Raw genomic sequence first — 7864 nt, forward strand, 5'->3', positions numbered from 1 at the left:
CAGTCTCATTTAACCGATATTTATAGAAAAAGAACATAACTCTCTAAGAGAAAATCTTGTTACAGGTAGCTTGATCCGAATCTATCATGACTGTTTATAGAAATACATGCTACAAAAGGTTTAATTCAAATTGTAATGAGACTGTTAAACTTCTTGAACAACTACAAGTGGCCTGATCTGCATTAACTCCTCAACTTCTGATCATCTACAAGTGGCTTAATCCGCATTAAGTCTTCAACTGAACTGTTAGACTCTTGATTAACTATGAAATATGAAGAGTCCTACTGCTACTAGATGACGTATTTCACTCCATCTTTGACCATGATTTTAGTCATGCTTTTTTGTCGATCTGGATTGAGTGAGTAGAATAGAATGCATGTAGAGATGATTCTGGAGATGCCCATGTGGCCCATACTTCATTTGAAACCTGTAACTTGCCAAACCATGAGAGTAGATATGGAACCCACAGTTAGCTACATAATAGGCTACGTTCTGTAGCTAATTTGCAAAAATCTATTAAAATAGCAAGAACATGAAAATATAATATGGTGATCATTTTAATGCTTTCCTAAGAGAAAATTTGGCATTTATCATGGATAGGATCTATAGTCTTGTGACAAATCAAGAGAAAAAGGTGAGAACAACTGTCAAGGGGAAGGTAATTCTGAGGTTCAACAATTACCCACTGGCATGGGGGACTTTTCCTTTGTTATGCCTGGTGCAATGAATCACAGATGGGGCTATTTGTGCAAATAACATACCCAACACAATAAAATCATCAAAAACACATGAGAAAGGATAAAAATATAACACACAAGTTCAATATATGGAAACCTATTGTAACAACCCCTAATCACCCAATTGGGGTGATGCCACCACTACTGACATTAATTCCATAATCATAAATGATATATATACATAAAATGATAGAATAAAATGCAATAAAAACCATAAAAAAATAAACCATCAACATGTATAAAATAGATTTTAGGCACTAATCTATAGAAATTTTCCAATTGGATGCAAACCTAGGACATGCAACTAAGCCATAAACTGTGTTGCTCCAACTCTTTCAATAGTTGATCACCCTCGAGCTGGGGCCATGACTCCTTTGTGGCAACGACTACTCAAGCTATGTACATATCCGATATTGAATACAAACAAGGCTTGGGTACTAAACCCTAGAAAACTCCAACCAATAGACTCACATCCACCATCAACCTCTAACCAATAATCTCATATCCCCCATGAACCCCACACCCAAATAGTGCACCCCATTATCTACACTCATATTTCCTCAGGTTGTGCCACTACCACCAGAGCAACCAACTTGGACTAGCCAAGAATGTCTCAGGTCTTGTGGCTTCCAAGAGTTCCTGCTACCATCAAGTGTCTCTAGGTACCCTCTGGGCCTTTACATAGGGACACCTATACCTTCTAATACATATTTAATTGAATGGGAGAAACATCCTTTTATAGGTTTGAGCTCCTCTTTACTTTTTACTATAACAATATATTATAATGTATCTTAATATCAACCCACTTTATCTTTCCATTCATGGAGTTCTAGCCTCCCCAAAAGCTCTTTTCAACAACTAGCTTGAATAGTAGAGTTATTTTTAACACATTTGTACTTCGCATGATGTAGGATCACTAGTATTTATCACATAAGATCTCTAGATTGACCACATACGAACTCCAACCTTAAATAATATCAATACACTAGACCACCAACTTAATACATTTATACACACACATAAATACACAAATGTCAGTAAAACCCAACTCATCAACCTAATTAATATGGATCAACTCACCAATCTAAGTGTCACATGTACATTCACATTAGAAATAAGGGATTGATCTAGGGGTATTACATCCCCCTCCCCCCCTCCCCCTATTTATGCATTGTCCTTAGTGCATCTACATACATATAAAATAAAAAAATATAATTGCATAATTGCAACTACATAACATCCTCATGCTTAGTATACCCTTGTATGTCATTATTTCTATCACTAGCCCTTTTATTATGATTTTCTCTGCAATGGTGTTCCCTTGAAAATTTCTCTAACTTTATATAAATTACTTTGTAGAAACTATTTGGTTTTTTTCATGGTATAATAGCAGTTGAAGGTCCACGTGTACAATTGAATGAGTTACTTAGAAATTCATATCCAAAAGCAGTGGAAAATCTTGAGATATTATCTATGGATCAAGCCTCTAAATGTATTCTCGATACCTTTTTTTCCTTCCCATTATTGGTGCATGCACCAACAACTGTAAGAGCATCCATCTTGTGGAAATGTTGTTCAATAAACACATAGTAGTCAACCATACACTTTGACTGATTGCTATAATGTTTTCAATATTGTCAACTCTCTTATCATCTATCAATGACAACCTTTGCAGCCTCATAATTCTGCTGTCGAAACATGGGGGATAACCACCCGGTCCAGACCTTAAGACAACTCCTTTTCTATTTAAAGTGGTGGCTCCGACTGGGGATAATGGGACCAATTTCCCAGTGTGTGTTTTAAGATGAGAGTGGGTGGTTCATGAGTGCTTCACAATAGAATAACGATAATCTAAGTGACCTATTCTATAATACAATTTCTCTGTTAAGTTATGGTATGTTCTATGCTTATAACAGTTTACTTCTTTTTCTTATTATATTCCATAGATTAGCAATCACATGTACATAAAGTAAAGTGCAGATAGAACATTAAATGATCGACAGAAAACAAGCCAAGACAAGAGACACAATATGTGGCGGCTAGCCAGGGACAAACCCCACAATGTGTGGGGAAACCCTTTGATAAAATCTTATTTTATCTTCAATAATTCAGCAGAGAGAAATAGTACAATAAATCTGATTCATATCAGCAGTAGCAAACCCTAGATCAGCAGCATCAGTATTAGCCGCTTCATTATCAAACTAGGGCAGACGATATCTCACAAACCGACCGTCGGATTGACTTCATTCCACCACCAAAAGTTGCGGCTTCCAGAGGAGGTTTAGATGAACCTACAACGTAGTTCAGATGAGGAGATCTTCTAGGCCACGTAGGTCAATCTTTACTTCTGCAGTTGCAGCTTCAGTTTCAGCAGATTCCGGCTTCAAACTAGGGCAGTCGATATCTTGCAAGCCGTTCGTCAGATTGACTTCATTCCACCACCAAAAGTTGCAGCTTTCAAAGGAGATTCAGATGAACCTACAGTGCAGTTCCAAAGAGGAGATATTCTAGGCCACGCAAGTCAATATTTGGATCTGTAGTTGCAGCTTCCGGCTTCACATGTGTGAGAGAGAGACCCATTTCTGCTCAGTAGAGAAGAGACTCATTTCTGCGCAGTAGAGAGAGAGAGATATGTGATGAGAAGAGTGAGTGAAAATGAGGAAAAATTCCTCTTATATTTATACACAATGTTGGTGTTTGAATAGATGTGACTGTTGGGCTTCTGAGCCTACATGAGTTGTAGGTCGGCTTGATAATAATTCCATGATCAAAATAAATTCATATCTCCATGAATACTTATCGGAATCAGATGATCTTTATATCAATCCTACACCTCTCGAGGAGAGGAATCTAATAAAAATATTATCAGCCATGAATAAGATGACTCACATGAAGTTTTTCCCTGGTTTCCAACTTTAACACTCCCTCACAACCAGGGAGAACTTCATCTGCAATCTGTCTATCGATTGTTACTGTTCATCCATCAAATGCACTGCCCTGTACAGCCTGACCCTTGCCTTGCTCTGCTCTATTCTGCCTGTTCTGCTTTGTCTTGTTCTGCCCTGTACTGATCGGTACTGTCTTGCTCTATTCTGCTCTGCTCTTGCATTGTTCTATTCTGCTCTTCTTTTGTCTGAATTATGAAGAAGAAGAAATGATTGAGGATGTATCATACTGACTCAAAGTTAGTCTCAAAGTATGTACCACTGGTCCCAGACCAGTCTCAGCTGACCCGAAGTCAGCTTCATAGTAAGTACCACTCCTACCATTGGTCCCAGACTAGTATCGCAGTCTCAGAGAGTGTACCAGTGGTCCTAGACCAGTCTCAACTGACCTGAAGCCAGGGTCATAGTATGTACCACTCTCACTGGTCCCAGACCAGTACTGCACTGACACGAAGTCAGTCTCAGAGTATGTACCATTGGTCCTAGACCAGTCTCAACTGACCTGAAGTCAGCATCATAGTATGTACCACTCTCACTGGTCCCAGACTAGTACTACACTAACACGAAGTTAGTCTCAGAGTATGTACCACTGGTCCCAGACCAGTCTCAGCTGACCCGAAGTTAGTGTCATAGTATGGTACAACTCCTACCACTGGTCCCAGACCAGTATCATTGATCCCAGATCAATGGAGGTCATCCTCGCGTAGGGAGTATGGTAGATACAACGATGCGTCCATCGGTACTACTATGGTACCTAGCTTCATTTCCCTGCTCATTGATCAGATGAGAGGTACTTCCCATGAGTCCCAGACTACATGGGTAGGATGCCTCGACAGGAGAACTAATCAATCCTATCCTTACAGGAGAATACATCAATCCTGCTACAATCACCATGGAGAACACATCAATCCAGGCTGCCACAGAGAACACATCAATCCAGGCCTCACAGGAGAACACATCAATCCTGCTACAATCGCCATGGAGAACACATCAATCCAGGCCTCACAGGAGAACACATCAATCCTGCTACACAGGAGAGCGAATCATCCTATTCCACAAGAGAGCGAATCATCTTGTCCCACAAGAGAGCGAGTCATCTTGTTCTAGTGCGCACCACCAGGGGAGGGTGAGTCACCCTGTGGTTGTATGTTGCTCCAGTAAGAACCGTAAGCCCTCAGAGCTCCCAGAGCTCAATGTATGCAACATGCAGGACCCTTGTACAAGGGTTTCTTGACGACTCCAAGTTGTTTGGGAAAATCATAGATTAGATCTTTCCTTGGGGCTTTGACAAGGTGTATCGACTTGTACATCATCTTAATGTGATGGAGCCTCCTTGCTCATCGACTTACCATATCCCAGATGATGTCTATCTATTGGAGCAATCAACAAATACAGGATTCCTCCATAATTGAATCCCACCTTTGGTTGTTACAGAGAATCACAGTGGTATCCAATGTAAATCCAAACATCTCACTGAAGAGCTTTCACAACCAGACTGCCTCACAGGAGGCCATGCTAGCAACAATATATTCTGCTTCGGTGGTGCTCAAAGCCACCGACTTCTGATTCCTGCTCATCCAGAATATCGAAGCAGATCCCAAGGTGAAACAGCACCCGAAAGTGCTCTTATGGTCCACCACACTGCCTGCCCAATCAACATCAGTATATCCAAGTAGTCTCACATCTCCGGCAGTGTCTCTTAACCCATTGTACCACGAAGATATCTTAGAAGATTCTTGGCATCAACTCAGTGAGGCTCAACCAAATATGAGCTCACAATGCTAACTGCAAAACATATGTTCAGACGGAGGTTCAGCAAGAACATCAATGCGAATGAGTTTATGAAACTCAAAGGCATTTCCCAAATCTGGTCCAACATCACTACCATATAACTTCTAAAAGTTAAGATCCTCTAGGTAGTCACAAGCTTGCAGTCCATCATACCAAGTCTTTTCAAAATCTTCACCACATATTTTCCTTGAGATAGGAAAATTTCCCTTGGCTTCTGCCACACTTCAAGTCCTTGGTTCTTCATTTCAAATTCAGAAGCCAACTCCCTCTTACATTTGTGAATGAGAGGGCCTGCACCTATTAGAAAGAGGTCATTCACATACAACACTAGTATGAGACGCTTGTCATCTTCAACCTTAAAGTAAAGGTTAGGATCGGCTTCACTCCTAGTGAATCCCAGCTTCAACAAGTAGCTGTCGATCCTCTCATACCATGCTCGGGGTGCTTGCTTAAGCCCATAGAGAGCTTTCTTCAACCTACATACATGAGATTTTCAATCATAAATTTCAAATCTTTCGTGTTGCTCCACGTAGACCTCTTATTTGATTGAGCCGTGTAAGAATGCAGTCTTGACATCCATCTGATGTAGGTTCCATCCTTGTGAACTATCAAGGGCTATGATCGAGTGGATGGTCATATATCTGGCAACAGGTGCAAATATCACATCATAGTCTATACCTTCCTTCTGGGAGAAACCATGAGCAACAAAACGATCCTTATACTTTTCCATACTTCCATCTGCTGCATGCTTTATCTTGTAAAGCCATTTGGAAGTAACAACTGTCTTGTCCTGGGGTCTGGGAACTACTTCCCAGACATCATTCTTCATGATAGACTCATATTCTTTGGTCATAACATCCTTCCATACTTGATGCTTGATGGCGTCTGAGAATGATGAAGGCTTATTTTGTATGATCGTGCTCATGATAGTCAGGTATCTCTGATACCTATTAGGTTTCTTAATTTCACGAAAGGTTCCTCAGGGTGCAACATGTCCTTCAGCATCAGCAAGTAGCCCCTTAAGCCATGAAGGCCTCTTCCTAGAAGAGGAAGGCTCATGTGGAGGAGGATCAATCGGATCCATGGGTTCTTCTACATCAGGCATTGATTCATCATCCTTTTCTTTCGATTTCCTGGTGTCAACTTCTTGAGAGCTCCTCAAAGTCGGAAGATTGTTCACCTTGCTGAGAGCCATATCTTCGTCAAAGGTGACACCATGAATAATTATGACTTCCCTTTGACCAGCTACATAGATTCTATAGCCTTTAGTATTTTCACCATAGCCCACGAAAATTCGCTTCTTTCCAAATGCACCCAATTTATTTATTTTCTCTTTCGGCACATGAAAATATACAAGGCTTCCAAAAATTCTAAAAGGAGAAACATCAGGTTTCTTACCGGTGAACTTTTCTTCAGGAGTCTTGGAACCCAATGCTTGATGAGGGCATCGATTTTGTACATATACGGCAGTGTTTCCAGCTTCAGCCCATAGAAACTTCGGAGGTATTTGATCATGTAGCATCGCCCAGACAACTTCCACAATCGTGTGGTTCTTCTTTCCTACCACACCATTCTGCTCAAGATTATGTGGTGTAGTAGTCTCCCTCTTAATGCCAGCCTCAGATATGCCTAAGTGAACCAACTGTAATATATCAGAGGTCTTGCTTTTTCTTGAGGGGAAAGGTCCCCTTTTGAGCTTTCCTTCGACACATCCCGGACATACACCTTCTTTCTCTACTTGGAATTCGGGCATCCGTGTTACCATCTGTCTTACATCGGGTAGAGCTTTGTAATGAAGGTGGGAAAACCTCCGATGCCAAAGTTCAGACTGAAGAGTTGTGTCACAAGACATGACACCTAGCGAACTTCCATCGACTTGATATAACACTAAACCCAAGAGTAAAGGCATCTTTAACATTATTTTTCCATATACATACCTTGCCATTGCTGAAGGTTACCTTGTAGCCTTTGTCTTCCATTGCCGAGATGGACACTAGGTTCTTTTTGAGGTCAAGTGCATTTAATACATCCTGGACTTTCTAGCCTTCTTGAATGGTTGTCCTCTTCCTTGATTCCCAGCTCTCCTCTTACCTTTGTTATTGAATTTTTCATTCCTTTGATTGCCATTAGAGGGATTTTTATCATCGTCCCAGTGTGAGTCCTTTCTATCAGGGCACTCCCTTGCATAGTGACCTACTTCATCGCAGATGAAACATCGTCCTTTTCTTCCACCCTTAGGTCTAGCCTTTCCTTTTGATTTAGTCCCGAAATTATTTCTTTTCTTAGCATGAGAAGAAAAGGCAATAGGAGGACCTTTAGGCATGGGCATTTCTTGCACTTCTTCCCTTATTTCTTCTTGAATGCATCTAGCCATTAATTCCTTGAAACCAA

This window comes from Pinus tabuliformis, chromosome 3_2 (genome assembly GCF_031772625.1).
Source record: "Pinus tabuliformis cultivar Carrire ecotype Pingquan chromosome 3_2, CPIR1, whole genome shotgun sequence".
Taxonomy (NCBI): domain Eukaryota; kingdom Viridiplantae; phylum Streptophyta; class Pinopsida; order Pinales; family Pinaceae; genus Pinus; species Pinus tabuliformis.